Below are 17213 nucleotides of genomic sequence, written 5' to 3'. Positions count from 1 at the left end.
AAAGGGTTTGGGGACCACTCGCACCTTCTGTCTCCTTAATTGCTGCCATATGTGATGCTTCAGAGTCAGGACTGTCTTACTCATTTCCACCCCTCGCACTTAGCAGTGCGGGAATCGTGTAGCAGGCTGTCAATTTCACTGAACAAAACTTCAACTTCTAGGGCAGTCAGGAAGAGAATGGCTTAGCTGGTTAGCTTCAGTCCCACAACCAGCCAATTATAAGGTGATGGGGTGCAATTATCTGGGCAAAACCCAGGAAAGGCCTCTTTTTTGCCGAGAGGAGAAGTCCAGACCCCGCAAAGAGTTCAGAGGAAGCCACTCCCAGCAACTAGGGGAGGTATGTGTCCACGTGCAAAGTGTCTTGCTTTACACACCAACCGACCATGCCGTGGTTCCTGCCTCAGCCTGCGGCAGCCTCCCAGGGCTCAGCTGGCCAACCAAACCCTGACATTTTGCTTGTAATTGTACCTTCCAGTAAAAAGTCCTAGTTGCAGTGGTAAAAATAGCAACTACAACTTCCTGCAGCACCGATATACCAGTCCATCTCGGTGCTGGAAAGGAAACCTGGGGTCTGAGCTCACTCCAGCTCCATGAAACGCCCACAAGCTGGGGTCAGGATGGCAGTGGGGGGGACCCAGCAAGGGCAGCCCACTGGTGCCCCTGACCCTGTGAACCACCCTCAGATCGGCTCCCGAGATGCTCCCCTCGCTCCCTTCCTGAAAAACCCAACCCTCAGAATCAGAGGATATCTGAGAAAGGTAAAAAGTTGCCAGCAGCCAGGCTTCCCACCCTCTCCTCCTCCTACTCACTAGCTGCCAAGGTACAAAGAGGGGAGGCCTTCCACCAAAGCCCTTTGGGGATTCCAAGGTGCCCTTGTTCATCTGCTCTTTATTACCCTCCCCCATGTGTGTCTACCTTCCTGTCTGTGGCCCACTGTCCCCTGCAGCTGTCTTAACCAGGACGAGATGGTGGGGATAACAGAAGCCTCCACCAGGACTTACGTCTGAATCATCCCCAGGCGGCAGGGCTCAGCCCAGCCTGGATGCTGTCCCCCAAGAAGTGGAGGGGAGCTGTTAGAGCCGGCTTAGGGAATGACAGAAGAGCCTGGCTAAAATGCCACCAGGCACCAGAATCCCAGCAGTCAGGTTGCCTGCCCCCTGAGGGCCCAATGCCACCCAGGAACCACATGGGTGAGGTTCTCCCTGGCCCCAGATTCCTCCTTTCCTCATCTACCAATCTCCAGAGCTTCCCATCCTTCTGTCTCTGAATCAAGTGCAAGGGCCCTTTTGTCAGTCTTTTACTTGTTTTAAAGCCTCCTGTTACAGGAAAACTGACCAGGACCCCCAAAGTAATAGAATCAATAAAGTTCTAAGGGCCCCAGTCTTCGGTCTCCACCAACAGGTAAATACGGGGATCAGCCTGTGGTGGCTAATGCCCCTTTCTGAGTCTTTTTATGGACAGGCTAGAGAACTTTCTCTACCTTCCTGGCTCATTTCTCCATTCCTGCAGGTGAGACAGGGAGGAACACACCTACTCAGCTAGCCCTCTGACTTCTCTCTCGGGCCACGTGGTGGATGCCAGGAAGGTGTCCCACCTAAAGCCACCCCAGCCCTTCCTCTAGACACAATGGCTGTTTAGAAACACTCAGATTCACTCACATGTTCTAGGCTTCAGATATTTCGCTCTCACTGCTAAACCCCATGATGTTTGTAGAACTTTTCAGCATAAAATGAACTTTCAGGAATGTTTTCCCAAGCGCAATGCACAGCAGCCTGGCTGGGGCAGGGCGGGGATTAAAAGGGCCTCATTTCACAGATGAAGCTTCGCTGGAGGTCAGGAGACCAGGCACAGGCAGAGCCAGCAATCACTAAACCTTGATATTCTGGAAAAACAAAGATGGATGAAAACAAAAAGAGAAAGCCTGGATAAACTGGATCACTTTTGTTTTGTTTGCTTGTTTTAAAGGAATAATGACATCATTCCCTCCCCCATCACATGAGCTAAAAGTGAAAACGTGGATAATATCAAGTATGGGTGAGGACGTGGGCAACCGGGCTCCCAAACACTATCAGTGGGCGAGTGATGTGCCTAAGTCTTCGGGAAAGGTATTCGGCTTTGATGACGAAAATTAAAAATCAGAAACATGCACGATCAAAGACGCACAAGACTTCATGGACTGTATGAAGGGAAAAAGAAAAAAATATCAGACATGACCTAACATCTCCCGGGGGACAGGGTAAGATGAAAGATGGTGGTTTGTGTGGCTGTGCCATGAGGAGGGGTGCCACCACACACAGAGTGACATAAACACAAAATCTGTACAGGAAAAGGGGGACCAGAACGGTATGCACCAAACCACCAATGGATACCAAGGACGAGGTGGACCTCCACACCAGGCTGCATTTTTTTCCTACGGGGTTATTCATTTATAAAGGAAATCTACTGATGTATTACCGAAATGAAAGAAAACAAACAACTTTACATGTTTTCTGTAGCCTCCGTAGGGATCAGAAGATTCCAGAATGTGATGGCTGTCGCCTATCTCTGGCTGCATCCCCCTCCGCGGCCCACGATGTTCCCGGCCTACACACTCACCTGCTCCCTGGCTGGCAGGCCCTTCCGCAGACCTTCCCATGGGCACCTCGGTCCAGTCTTGCAGGTCTTGGCTCAAATGTCACCAGCCCAGAGAGGCCTTCTCTAGGCCCCCTTGAGCTCCCACCTTGACCTTTTCCTCCCCACCCACCTCCAGCAGCCCTAATGGCAGCTGTATTTATTTTGTCCATGTGGTGTCTGCCTCCCTCAGTTGAATAAGGCCTCCAGGATGGTGGGGACCTTGCCCTGTTTTCTGCTGCATCCCAGAGCGTGGTAGAGAACAGGTGGCAAAAAATACTCCCTGGATACACTGGGAATGGGGATGCTAAAAATAGTCTACTTCCTCACCTCTCAGTGGGGAAACTGAGGCAGGCTCTTGCCATGCCACTCACACCCTAGCAGTGTGCTACAACCACCTGACTACGTGTCTGCCTCACATGCCAGGGGCCGAACTTGCTAGAAGGGATCCTCTGAACTCCACTTCTCTTTCCCAGTTTCTAGTTCAGGATGAGCCATTCAGAAAGTGCTAAACACCTACTTGTTGCATGAACGCAGCTGTATGGGTTTCTCCTTTGCATTTTCACAGCTGTGAACAACAGAGGCATTCACAGGTTAAGGGACCTGCTGCCCAGGGTCTCACAAGCCCCACTAGGATGCCGCAGAACTTGAACTCTGGATGCTGGATGTAATTGCTACAGCTTTCTAGAAAAAGAACTCCTGCATCTCTTGGCCCTCACTCCTGCCCAGACAAATCTGGCCTGGCCAACTGCAAACCTGGCAGGCAGCACATCCTGGAATTGAGTGAGCAAAGCTCCTCTTAATTAGGAAATTAATTCCATTCACCCTAGATTGATCTGTGGTCAGCCTCTCCTTGGGGGCCCAACGGGAACAGGTAGATAATAAGCAAGGCTTTTTGTTTCCATCCTACGCCTGCATCCTACCCTGATGGATCGGCTGATGGTCCAGGGTTTCTTCTTGGCACATAGAGGTGGGTGGGAAGTGACACCCCAGGCTAATGTGGTCCTCCCTCTGGCAAGAGACAGTTCTCCCACGGCCCTGCTCAGCCCCTGCCTTCTTGCAGGAGGAGCTATCCCACAGGTCTCGCAGGCACCTCCTGGGCAAAACCTGGTGCGTCGGGCGCCTCAGATCCTCCTGCACCCCTGGACTCCCTCCTGATCCCTCCTGATCTCGGGAGATCTGTGCCTATCTTTCTTCTTCAAAATGGCCCTGGGGACACCTGCAGGCGAGGTCCTACCCCATCCATTTCAGGATTTGGGGGGTGGGGTAGGTGTCAGTCTAAGTGCTCGCACACCTGCCGCTTGGCTCCCCGCCTGGGACCAGCCAGAGCAACCTTGAGAAGTAAGTCACCCACGTGCCACCTTCCTTTGGGCCCAGCTTGGTTCTTCTTTGGCCCAGTCCTCTGGCTTCACCAGTCCCTCGTCTGTGGGCACCAGTGCCTGTAGGCCCTTCACACCTGGGCCCTGGGCTCCTAGCCAGTGGGCAGAGGCAGGGAGCCCAGGGAGGCCTGAGAAACTGGGAGAGTCAGACTTGGTTTCCACTCACCAAGAAAGGAAAGAACACTGGGAGCTTGCCTACTGTATACCCTTCTCATTCTCCAGGAGGAATAATTAGGACCCAGAGAGGGAAACTGACTTACCTGGAGCCCCACAGCACACACCAGAGGCAGAGCTGGAACTAGAAGCCCAGACTCCTAACTTCTCATTTGCTCCTCAGCACTCTACTGGCTGCCTATCTCTTCCTGCCCATGAGGGCTAGGCAAATAACTCAAGCCTATAAAATTTCATGAGGCTGCAAGAACTTCTGGGAGTTTACAGCAAAATATTAAATAGAAGCACTGTACACAACAGCATCCACCCATTTTAGAGAAGAGCAAGTTGAGGCCCATAAAGGTATGGGGACCTCCATGAAATCACACAGCCAGGGAGAGGCAGAGTAGGACTTCCAGACACCCCACTTAAGTGGTCTTTCTGTCAACAGGCTCTAGGTGTGAAAGGTCCAACTGTGGGATGGTGAAGAGGGGGAGCTGGCCCTGAGCCTTGGTCACACATTGAAATGAGGTGTGGCCCAGAGAGCCTGGTCCAGACTCCGTACACATCCCAAGGGTGCAGACCACCATGGGAGAAAGAACATCTGAGTAGATTTTTATGTTTTTGCAGAAAATACAGTGAAACTTCCCAACTAAACTGGATTTCTCAGATCACAGAGCCAGCACTTAAAAAAAAATTTTTTTTAATGTTTATTTACTTTTGAGAGAGAGAAAGAGCGTGAGTTGGGGAGGGGCAGAGAGAGAGGGAGACACAGAATCCGAAGCAGGCTTCAGGCTCTGAGCTGTCAGCACAGAGCCTGACGCGGGGCTCGAACCCACAAACCATGAGATCATGACCTGAGCTGAAGTCAGACGCTTAACCGACTGAGCCACCCAGGCGCCCCCAGAGCCAGCACTTTTAAAAACAGGCCGGTGAGCCACACGTGCCTACCTTTTTTCATCCAAAGGGCATGGTCCGGGCTTGGAAGGAAAGGTTCAGCAGTAATAAAGCAGAGTCTACTGGCTCCAGAGGGAGGGGATGAGGGTGGGTGGAGGTGGCCGGGGGCCCAAGAGATGGCTGATTACAGACACACAGGCAGTATCTGAACCCAAGTCTGGTTCCTGAGCCTGTGCTCTTTCCCCTGACCTGGTGTTGAGGAGTCTTAACAGGAGGCCCTCCCATCTTTGAGCTCTCTCTCTCGGCTCCCACCATCTCAACCCCAACAGCTGAGGGGTCTGGAGTCAGTCCTGCAAGGCGAGTGCCCGAAGGTGACAGGTCACAGCTTTAACCGCTATCCACTGGGATAGTGGCAGTGATGCTCAGGGGCCAGGTGGTCCTCCAAAGAGGCTGGCACCTTCTGTGGAACCAGGGCTGGATTCCATCACCTGGGGACAGACCCAGATTGCTAAGGGGGGAGCCCTGCTGGGATGAGGGGAGTAAAGGCTGTGGAGGCACATATGCCCCCCCACCTCCACCCCCAGCTGTCCCAACTAAGTGCTTTCTGCCTGGGAAAACGCTTCAATGGCTCTGTCTGCCTGAGGCAATTCAATTATGAAATTTACCACTTTAGATGAAAACCAGCATCTCAGTCAGCCAATTCATTTGCATCTGGCCACTCTGTTTGCTCCTGCCAGCTCTGTTCACCCCTCCCTGGCCAGGCCACACTGTAGGCTGGTCCAGATGGATTAGGGCTCAGGTGATGGGCAGGTCTTTGGAGCTCCTGGGGCTGCTATTCCCAGGACCCCCTGAGCAGAGAGGCTGCATCCAGAAGCCACCTATCTTCCCAGAGACTCTCAGGACTGCTGACTCCACAAGCCAAAGCACCTCGGTCTCAGGTGAACCTTTCTATCACCTCACACCCACACTCTTCTAACCTCAACCTGCACCTGCCCTGAGGTTGCACGGGTGGTGGGAGAAGGAGGCCACCCAGAGCCTGGAATCTGGGCTGTGTCATGCCTTTCTCATCTTTATTTTGTCAAGGCATCATCTCCCCAGAAAGCTTTGCCATCCATGCCCCTCAGCTCCCCTTGCTGCCTTTATCACTGGGGTATTGTGCACACCTAGGTGTGTCTGTGTATCCAGGTCCCAATCCATGTGCCCACACACCCTGGTCTAGAAGCTCCCAGAATACAGGGTCAAGACCCTTCAAATAATGACTCATTCGTCAATTAACAAAAGAATGAACTAATGAATGAACAAACCAAACCACTCACAGAATAACACTCCCACCCCCGCCCCCACCCCCTGGCGCATCACAGTGGTAGATGAGAAGCCTGCTTTTACTGCAGACCACGAAGTCCCAGGCCTGGGTAATCTTCCCCTCCTTCCGGCTCTCCTCCCCCACACTGGGTGTCCAGAGGTTTGAGAGGCCATTAAGGGGCATCGGGCTGCAGAGGCTGTCTCCGATACCGGGGGTGCAGCTCGCCCACAGCCCCTCTTTCTCTGCACCACAACCATAAATCCAGCTGCAGCCCGAGCCCCAGGATGAAGGTTTCTACCATTTCTCTCTACCTTCCTTTTAAGAGCCTCTCTGGAGTCACTTCCTGACAAACGGAATGACTCCAGACCAAGAGAGCTGCCAGGCCCAGAAGACTGACTCCATCAAACTCCTCAGGCACAGCTTGGGGACCTAAGGACCCCTGGTCTCAGAAGGATACCAAATCTGCCTGCAGTGGGGCGGACTCCACCCCCACCCCCCAAATGCAAGCCTTTACCAACAACCCCTAGGAAACTGAACAGCACACTGGGGGCCACAGAGCACCAGTCCTACCTACGAAGGGGGAGACTGAGGTCCAGGATCCCAAAGGGAGTGACTGCACATCGCTGCCACCACAGCCCAGTCCATGATAAGAATGGGGGGGGGGGGTTCCCGCCTCCTCCCCCCAGTGCCACATGGCCAGAGTGAAACCAGAGGCCCAGACACATGGTGTTCTCTGCCCTGCCTCACCAGGGAGGGCCAAAGCTCAGGGAGCCTGTCTCCTGCTCAGAGGAAGTCAGCAGGACCAGAGTGCCCAGATTAAACCTGCAGGGGCCTGGAACGGCCTTTACACCAATCCCTTTGATCAGACCTCTATAAAGATTTTTCTTTGCTCAAAGAGAGCTATAATGCACCTTGGGGACTTTGAAGCAGCAGCACCAAAAAAGTGTAAGGTGCCCCCTGGGGGCGGGGGGAGGGGTCCAATCTCTCAAAGGAAAAGCTTCCCAAGCAACTAGAGGAAGAAAAGGAGCAGTGGGGGGCGTGCCCGAATGGGGTCCTGTGCCAGGCAAGGGGACAGCCGGGCTAGCTGTCTAGAGAAGACTTGCTCTGGACCTGCGTGGGTGGCGCCACCTCGGTGGGCAGGTGGGTGGGACTTAACCATTCCTCCGCTGTTCTCCAGCTCTCTAAACCCAGAGAAGGGACCCCCGTCAGGCGGGACGTGAACGGCCCAGGGCACCGGGGGCGCCAGACCCGGTCCCGGCTCGCGTGGACAACCGCCCCTGGCTCGACCCCGGGCCCTCGCTCCGCACGAGGCAGGCGGCCATCTGGCCCTCGGCGTCAAGTGCGCGGGGACTTCTCCGGGCCCGGGCGCAGAGCCCGGCCGCTCACATCCTCAAAGCCGAGCAGCCTCCTCTTTCCAGGATCGATAGTAATTTTTTAAAAAGAGAGTCTGCGGACTCAATGAATCAACCACTCCCAAGGGAAAGAGTTGTAGCTCCCGCGCGCTACATCCATTTGCAAAAACAATTCATTCCCTCGCCCGGAGCTCTCTGCAAATACCCTCGCAGGGTCCCCAGGCACGCGCGGGGCGGGAGCAGCCGCGGGGGCTGAGGAGGCGGCGGCGGACTGCGGCCACCCCTCTCTCCACCATTGTCCCCGACTCCGCCGGCCCCCGAGACCCTGCGGCGGCCCGGGAGCTCCGGGGACCCGAGCAGCGCTGGGCTGCTCCCGGGACGCGCAGCCCCGCGGGGGCTCTCTCGGCCGGGGGCGGGGGGGGGAGCTCAGACGGTGAGGCGCGCAAATCCCCGCACCCTCCGGCCCCGTCGGGGGGGGGGGAGGTGACAAGTGTCGAGCCGGCGGCCGGGCGCGCAGCCAGAACAGCCCGAGGCGGGCGCCCCCAGCCCGGCCCAGCCCCGCCACTCACCGCTCGGGGCGCCGCCGCCCGCCGCGCTCAGAGGCTCCTGGTCGCCCGCGCGAGGCTCCACAGCCCCGGCCGCCGCCGCCGCCGCCGCCGCTCCCCTCTCCCGGCTCGCCACAGCCGGAGCGCGTTGCCGCCGCGGTACAGCCCGGGCGCCGCCAACAAACTAGTTTCTCTGGCCTTCCCGCCCCGCCTCCCGGCGCGAAGCCAATCAGAAGCGGCGCCTCTGTGACGGATGGGCGGCCGAACCAGTAGTTCAGTCGGCGGTGGGAGAAAGGGGTGGGCGCCCGGGCCCCGCCGGCACGGCGAGGGGGCGGGGCGGGGAGAGGAAAAGGACTTCGACCAGATTCTTAAAGGCACAGGCGCCTGCCCGCCCCCGCCGCCGAAGTTGGGGGACAAAACCCGACGGTGTTCTAGAGCTTTCCGAAGGATGCAACTTTATAGATTGCAAATGCCTCTTCTGCACCGGGTGTGCGGAGCCACGCTTTTCGTTGTGAAAGTGTTAGGGAAACCCTTTCATTTTGATCTGGGCTTGTTTCAAAGTTGGGGATTTTCTGCAGCCACGAAACCCCATTAGTACTTGGAATACGTACTTTTCAGGGTACTTCAGCTCTCCCTCTCCTGCCATTGCTCACTAAGTTTTTTATGTAAGCCAGTCTTCAAATATTCACATATTCATCCATTCATTAATTCCTTGCACAAACGTTTACCGGACGCCTGCGCGATGTGCTAGTTTCTGAGATGATCTATAATTTCTATTTCTTAACTTCTGGTTTTGTATCTCGTTCCACCACTTCAGGTTGCTGTGTATACAATTTCTTCATCTGTAACGCGGCAGGTAAAAAGTCCTAATGGGATCATTTGCGGTGTGAAAGGAGACAAACTTCTATGACAAGGTAAGTGTGCAATAAATGTGTTTTCTTTTGTCTCTTCCCCTGCAAATTGATAATAGGGTAGGTTACTTAAGGATACAAAAAGCTCTGGTAAAGTTTATAAAGTCCTAAGTGTTGTAGGAGCCAATTATGGGGCGGGGAGAATTCCCAGGAAGCAGAGGTCACCGGGATGGGAGGTGCCAGGAAGGTTTATAAAGGGGGAGGGGAGCGCACAAAAGATTTGCAAGAGGGTGGGATTTTAACTCTTGGAAAGTGGGACGAAGAACCCATGCCTAGAAAGCTGTTTAGACTGGACAAAAGAGATTCCAGGCTTAAAAGGGTGTGAGATGGCAGGGGAGGCGTGTCTGGGAAGCAGCATGGTGCACAGGAGAGCGGAGGAAACCCGATCTGGGTTTGGATTCTGGTTCTACCCCCTCAGGAGCTGTGGAGGACTGGAGGCAGATTGCTCAGGCTCTCTGGGTGTCAAACTCTTACTGGCAAAAGAAGGATTCTAGAACCTATGGCAGGGTCGCTGTAAAGATTAGGTAAGAGAATGGACGTAATAGACCTGGCACTTAGTAAGTGCTCAATATAGTTTTGTGTCTCCCTTCGGCCTAGATCTGGAGAGAGGGTTCTGGTATTTAAGAGCAGTCTTGGCCAGCGGTAAGCAGTTGGCCAAGTGTGCTGTTCAGGTGCCTTCCAGGGGGAAAAGGCGGCATCAAAATAATTGGCGCGTTAGAGAAATGGCACAGATCACATTTGTAGTTTTAGCGTCCTGCCAATTTTGCGGAGCTGGAGTATTTATATAATTGTTGGTTGGATGAAGTTCCACATACAAAATTGATTCTTAGCAAGCTCATACCATTGCTTAGTATTCCATTCAGGTTCTCTGAGAGATTATAAGTGCCAAGCATCTAAAATCTAGCTTGCGTGATCATTTCTCCCCTCTTCAACTCCACGGCTTAAATTAGCTACTGGAATATATTAAAATCAAATGCCGGCAACGGAACCAAACCAGACCAAGAACACGTGTTGAGTTATTGAATTTAGATGTGATTTGAGAGGAAAAGAGGAGATGAAGCTTGCTTTGCTCGGTCCTCACTCTAGACCCTGGGGCATAACCACCGTCATAGCCCCTACCCCTGTGCTGTAATGAACCACTTACCACCTGTTAGCCCACCCCACTGCGCAGGGAGTTCTGAGAAAGTGGGGATCACGACATCTCTGAATCCTTGCTTCCTCTTACAAGTCGTCTGCACAGTTTTGAAATCCTATGAACAAATCTATCAGATTTCGCTTTTGCTACATGTGACAGAAATAACTATGAATTTTAAAAAGGTAGAAGTTTGTTTCTTGCCCGTGCGAAATAAAGCTGACATTAAGTAATCTGGAACTGGTTGGCAACTCCACAGTTACCACGTGCATAGGCTGTATTTCCACTCTGCCACCCTTAATGCTTGATTTTCCTTTCCAGTTGCCTCTTGTTCCAAAATGGCTGCTGGAACTCCAGCAATAGCACCCACATTTCAGAGGCAGCATGGGATAGAGTAGAAGAGCAGATATGTGCCTCCCAACTGTGTTCGCTCCATTTAAGCAGAAGTCCCACACATACTTCCATTTATGTTTGTGAGTATATAGCCTCTCCAAACAGAGTCAAGGGTCTTTTACCAAGAAAGAAAAGAGGGAATGGGTTCTTCATGTCAACCAACAGTTCTGGCCCACACCTTTTTCTTTTCCTCCTGTCTCTGGCGTCTTTCCAGTGTTCTGGTGGCTCAGAATCTAAAGTCTTAAAACTTCTCAGATGATGTGCAGAATTCAATGCAAATTTGTTAATAGATGATTGAACTCTTGGTTCGTCTGCCTTCTGGAATGTTCCTTTTCAGTTTCCTCTGCTGATTCCCACTCCCTTCCCAGAGGACCAGATACTGGGGTGCCTAGCAAGTGAGTGCAGGGAGGTAAGACCTCTTCTCTACCCATATTCACACTCCAGGTGATTTCACTAAGGCCCGTGCCTTATGTGTGCAAAAACTCTGGCAACTTCCTGATCTATTCTTGCCCCCCTCCCCATTCTGCATAGCTCCTGGCCCACAGGTCCAACTGCTTACTCCATGTCTCAGCTTGAATGTCTAAGGGCACCTCTCCCTCACATACCCCCCTGAGCCCCTGATAAACTACCCTGCGAAAGATATGCTGTTCTCCCTGTCAGTGACGAGTGTTGTGGGTATAAAAAAATTTTTTTAATGTTTATTTTTGAGAGAGAGAGAGAAGAGAGACAGAGTATGAGCAGGGGAGGGTCAGAGAGAGAGCGAGACACAGAATCCTAAGCAGGCTCCAGGCCTCGAGCTGTCAGCACAGAGCCCTATACGGGGTGCGAGCCTCAAACCCACCAACCGTGAGATCGTGACCCTGAGCCATACACGGAAGCTTAACTGACTGAGCCTCCTAGGCGCCCTTAGTTGCACTTAGGATTTCAAGACACTCTTCAGCAACAACCATCAGAAATTTTGAAAAAATAATATTACTTACAAAACCTGGAAATTACACAGCACCCTTGGGGCCAAACAGCAAGGTTGCAGGTAAAGAGAGAGAGCACGCAAGTGAGCATGGGCCTGGGGTTCTGTGTTTACTGAGATAACACAGTAACACAGCACCTTGGGTTCAGGGTTGGGGTCTAGGGTTTCATGGGCTGACCCTTTCTTGGTAAGTTCAAAACGTAAGAGCTGGAATTTCAAGAGCAGGAATAGAAAAAAATGTAAGTAGCCCAAATGGTCAGTTATTGAAATCAAACAAGATTTCCAAAACAAAGGAGCCTCAGTTGGGGGCTGGGGGTAGCCTGGGTCTGATCTCCAGCCAGTGTGTGGCCGGCCATGTATTTATTCCTGATAGCCATCTTTGAAGTCTATGCCCTTATGGTCAAAGAGAAAAAAAGAGAAAACCCAACTGTCAGGGCTCACACTACAACAACTCGGTCTTTTGCTCAAATGAAGTCTTGGCCCCGCCCTCCCTTACCGACCTATAATCCTTGTCAAGTCTGAGCAAATGGGTCTCACCAAGTTCACCGCTACCACCAGACTGCTCCAAACCACCATCGTCTTTCCCCCGGGTCATCAGAGCAGACACCCAGCTCACCTCCCTCCTTTCCCTCTTGTCCCCTAGAGTTTGTTCTCAACACAGCGGCCAGAGGGATCTTACCACATGATGTGTTGTCCTTCCCTTAGGATCCTCTCTTCTCAGAGTCGAGGCCAGAGTCCTTCTGTTGGCCTGACCTGATCTGGCCTGGACCATCTCTCACACATCATCTTCCACTCCCCTGTCCTCACCCGCTCTGCTCCAGAATCCCTGACCCCTTTGCCAGGCCTCAAACAAGCCAAACGCATTCATACTTCGAGGCCTCTGCCTTTGCTGGCTGGCTCTACCCAGAAAGTTCTTCCGCTCCGATGGCCACACAGGAACACTCCCTTGCTTCTCTAGGTCTGCTCAAATGTTACGTGACCACATAGGCCTCCCTGACCGCCTCTCTAAAGTAACCACATTCCCCATCCTGGGAATCCCTAGCCTTACTCCACAGCACTTTTTTCTGCCTGAAATTATATTTATATATGTATATATTTTGGGGGGTGGGGGAAAAGTGGGAAGCAGTCCTGACATCTAGAAACTGGACGTGCATGTATTGCATGATGTTCTCCTGCTGAAAATAAAGAATCTCACAGAGGGACACCTGGGTGGCTCAGTCGGTTGATCGTCCGACTTCGGCTCAGGTCATGATCTCGCGGTTTGTGGGTTCGAGCCCTGTCTCAGGCTCTGTGCTGACAGCTCACAGCCTGGAGCCTGCGTTGGTTTCTGTGTCTCCTTCTCTCTCTGCCCCTCCCCCGCTCACACTCTGTCTCTCTCTCTCTCTCAAAAAGTAAACATTAAGAAAAAAAAAGAATCTCACAGAATGTCAGCATCAGACAAGTCTTCTCTTGGCCGTGATAGGTCAAAACAAAAAATAAGACTGCTTCCTAATCGTGTCTGAACACAGCAAATGTAAGCATTATCCAGGTCACAAAATACCAAACATCCACCTCTCCTAGTTAGTGTAAGTACTGTTTATTAATTACAGCTGTGACCTTGATCTGGTCTCCTGTTTTTCAGATAGGGTTTATTGAGCAACACTATAATAGACTCATCCCTGCTTTCTGACAGCACCCAATCCAGAGAAAGCCCCGCTTCCTTGGGCCCTCTCCCAAACCGCCCACCCAAAGCCTAGATCCTAGGCAGGCTCTTCTAACACCTTTGGACCATGGTGCATGGTCTCCATTGTGGCAACAAGTGCTAAACCCAAGTCACTCATCTGCGCATGTTCCTGGTGGGCAATACAGGCCCAACACATCGACGGTATAAATACACACGTGCATACATTCGTACATTTTATTTGGTATGGGGATTTAATTGGCTGGCTGCTCTCCCAGAATGTAAGTTCCACAAGGGCAAAGACTTTGTCTTGCTGCTCTGTTTACAGACCTAGAAAGTGCGTGGCACATAGTGGGCTCTCAACAAATATTTATTCAATGATTTCAGTGTGTTAGCCACCATTAAGTCAGTGGTTTCTTTTTATTTTTTTTAAGTTTATTTACTTTTAGCAGAGAGAGAGAGAGAGAGGGAGGGAGGGAGGGAGGGAGACAGAGAATCCCAAGCAGGCTCCCCGCTGTCTGCACAGAGCCTGATGTGGGGTTTGAACCCACAAACTGTGAGATCATGACCTGAGTGGAACTCAAGAGTCAGACACTCACTCAGCTGACTGAGCCACCCAGCTGCCCCGTGCCAGCGGTTTCTGATCTCAGTGTTGGATACGTTCAGCCAGCTCTTCAATTTTGGGTCAAGCTCCCTAAAGATGGAACCCCTGGTCAGATGGGGCCTGCCCAGGGCAGGGCTGGGGATGGCTTTGTCAGCTTCAGTTCCCAAGGGAGGGGCCAGATGTCAGTGATTGCTCCTCTGGGGGAGCAGCTGGGATCAAGGTCACTGATGAGTCACCGAGTCGGCTGTGGGTGCATAAAGGAGCAGGGCAGGGCTGGGTCTGGCAGGAACAAAAGCTGTGGAAAACAGACCGTGTCCTGCCTTCACCTGGTGGCGGTGTGGGCACTGCGTGAGGAAGCAGCCTTTCGGACCTGGCGGCTGCCTCCACCCCAGGAAGCAGCAGCCACGTGGCAGCGGTCCCCCTTCAGCGGCGCCCATGAAGCCCCTTCCCCAAATGCACTTTCCCTATACCACCCGGAAGGCCATAACTTAGACCTTTATTGGCTAGCAAAAGCATACTCACGGGGCTCCTGGGTGGCTCAGTCAGTTAAGTGTCTGACTCTTGATTTCGGCTCAGGCCATGATCTCACAGCTCAGGGGTTCGAGCCCCACGTCAGGCTCCGCACTGACACTGTGATGCCTGCTTGGAATTCTCTCTCTCTCCCTCTCTCTCTGTCCCTCCCCTGTGCACCTGCATTTTCTCTCTCTCTCTCTTCTCTCTCTCTCAAAGAAGTAAACATTAGGGGTGCCTGGGTGGTTCAGTCGGGTAAGCATCCGACTTCGGCTCAGGTCATGATCTCATGGTTCGTGAGTTTCAGCCCCACGTCAGGCTCTGTGCTGACAGCTTAAAGGCTGGAGCCTGCTTCAGATTCTGTGTCTCCTTCTGTCTCTGCCCCTTCCCCGCTCGTGCTCTGTCTTTCTCTCTCTCTCTCACAAAAATAAACATTAAAAACAAAATTAAAAGAAAAAAGAAGTAAGCATTTAAAAAAAGCAAACTCCTGTTTCTGTGCCATACAGTCCAAACTAGCGGTATGGTAAGGCCAAAGGGGGTGACAGTTTCAGCCTGTGGGTCGGGGCACCTGCAGAGACACCGGGAAGGAGATTTAGATGTCCAGAGCCCAGCCTGTGATGCCAGCAGTGGGGGAGCTGGACCCAGGGGGTGGGAGTGAGCTGTAGGAAGATAAGAGAACATCACAGAACAAACGCCTCCTTTTAGAAATGTAGGCTGGGGCCTGCCCTGCTCCCTTGCTTCCCAGAAACCAGAAGGCAACACACAGTATGGAACAATGGTTAATGAACAACTGTTGAAATGCAAAACAGTGTGTGTACTGTGCTATCTTTGGAGCCCGAAGTGGGAAAAATCTGCAAGTTCGCTTGTAAAGGCGTGTATGTAAATGAAGATGCTCTGTGAGGGCGATCAGAGAATGGACCCAGCGGTCCCTGTTGAGTGAGGACAGGCGGTGGGGCCACTGAGGGACCGAGGTCGAAACAGCGCAGGAAAGTCAGACGGTTTGAGTTCTGAGCTGTGGGAATCTATTGCTTTTTTCTTTTTTCTTTTCTTTTTTCTTTTTTTTGCCGCGGGGGGTGGGGGGGGGCGCGTAGAATCTATCACCTAAGCAAAAACGAATTTAATATTTAAGTCTATTTATTTTGAGAGACAGAGAGGGAGGCAGGCAAGGAGAGAGAGAATCCCAAGCAGTCTCTGTGCTGCCCGCACAGAGCTTGACGCGGGGCTCAAGCTCACGAACCGCAGGATCATGACGTGAGCTGAAACTGAATCAGACGCTTAACAGACTGAGCCACCCAGGTGCCCCTCAGAAGAGAATTTAAAAACAAAGTCAGAAGCTTAAATCCCCTCCAGTTGGTTGTGAGGGGATGGCCTCCACCCCCAAGGCCCTCTCCCTGGCATTCAGGAAAGCTGTGAGGGGCACAGGCAGGGCAGGACTCCTGGGCCTGGCTCCAGAAGAGCTTCTCTGGGAAAATAGACACTGTGCCCCATGCAATTTAGATCCATGCTCTTATGGGTCCCTGCATAGCTGAGTGGCAGTGAGACCGAGGAGTTGTTTAAAGGCCAGAGGCTTTGTTCATTGACATGTTGATTTCAAAACGTTCAGTATGTTCTAGGCACGAGGCTGCCAGATGAATAGTTCCTGAGGGAGATGGGGCTCTGAGGTGAATAAATCATCGTTCTTTATCCTTAAAAAGAAATCGTGCCCCATAGAGCAGAAAATACATGAACCACAAAATAAAAGTAAGAATGTTGCTGAGATTCAGATATAATGCTGCGACAGGGCGGGAGAGGGAAGGATTAGTCTTAGAGGCATTTGGACCTTGCTGGGTGAGTAGCATTTAACAGGGGGCAGAGAAGGCATTCATTCCAAGGCAGAAACAAAGAGCCGGCATGGGGAAATTGCAGGGACAGATTCTAGAAAAGAAGAGATGGCCCTGGGAAGACTATTGTGTGTGTGTGTGTGTGTGGGGGGGGGGGGGTCATGGGGGTGCTGGGAGAGATGAGAAGACCAGAAAGAAGAGGAAAGCCGGGACTGACTCCTGGTTACTCTCCTGCTGTAGACCCTACGAAGGCCTATAATAGAACCGGCTTTCCTACCACACAAAGAGTCACTGGAACGGATAAAGTGTTCGTGTTTATTCACACAAAGGGTTACAGCACAGCCTGTTGAGAGCAATGAAGTATCCTTATGTGTCAACACGGATATATCTTGAAAACTGAACTGTTGAGTGAGAAAAAAAAAAGCGATTTGCAAATGGACACAAAGAGACGGTCACATTTAGGAACATTATGAAATCTTACAAAGCAATGCAGGTGAAGTCTATGCTGTTTGCAGATAGTTGTTCATTTCGTATAAACGTTCAAACACCATGTAGGCCTACACCCACAATGCGCTGAGGTGAAACAGAACACTTTGGGAACCCCTATGATACTGAAGATTTTCTGGGAAAATACAAGTGTTAAAACTACCTCAAAGATGTGCGGGGGGCGGGGACGCATATCAGTTGCTCAGTTGGTTAAGTGTCTGACTTCGGCTCAGGTCACGACCACATGGTTTGTGGGGGCTCTGCTGACAGCTCAGAGCCTGAAGTCTGCTTCAGATTCTGTCTCCCTCTCTCTCTGTCCCTCCCTCACTCATGCTCTGTTTCTCTCTCTCAAAAATGAATAAACATTTAAAAAATTAAAAAAAAAAACATTAGAAAAAGATATGTGGAAACCGTGAAAGGCTCGATGCCAATAAAAGGAATTTTAGGGGCGCCCAGGAGGCTCAGTCGGTTGAGCGTCTGACTCTTGGTTTTGT

General features: G+C 52.0%; 1 protein-coding gene and 1 long non-coding RNA gene across 2 annotated transcripts in view; one reads left to right on the top strand and one right to left on the bottom strand.

The window, feature by feature from the left end:
- KLHL25 (kelch like family member 25) overlaps positions 1-8423 on the bottom strand; it is a 34285-nt gene extending 25862 nt beyond the window's left edge. Inside the window, exon 1 of the mRNA XM_058736657.1 lies at positions 8261-8423. The gene's annotated coding sequence lies outside the window, so the exon portion shown is untranslated. The remainder of the gene's footprint in view (positions 1-8260) is intronic.
- Positions 8424-8534: 111 nt separating this feature from the next.
- Positions 8535-12843, top strand: LOC131516063 (uncharacterized). Its single transcript, XR_009263834.1, has 3 exons — positions 8535-8901; positions 9054-9150; positions 12285-12843. It is a non-coding gene; the product is annotated as an uncharacterized LOC131516063 (long non-coding RNA).
- Positions 12844-17213: the final 4370 nt, after the last annotated feature.

Source organism: Neofelis nebulosa, chromosome 7, assembly GCF_028018385.1.
Source record: "Neofelis nebulosa isolate mNeoNeb1 chromosome 7, mNeoNeb1.pri, whole genome shotgun sequence".
Lineage (NCBI taxonomy): Eukaryota > Metazoa > Chordata > Mammalia > Carnivora > Felidae > Neofelis > Neofelis nebulosa.
Note: the sequence above shows the minus strand (reverse complement) of the source record. Positions and strands in the feature narration are given on the sequence as shown.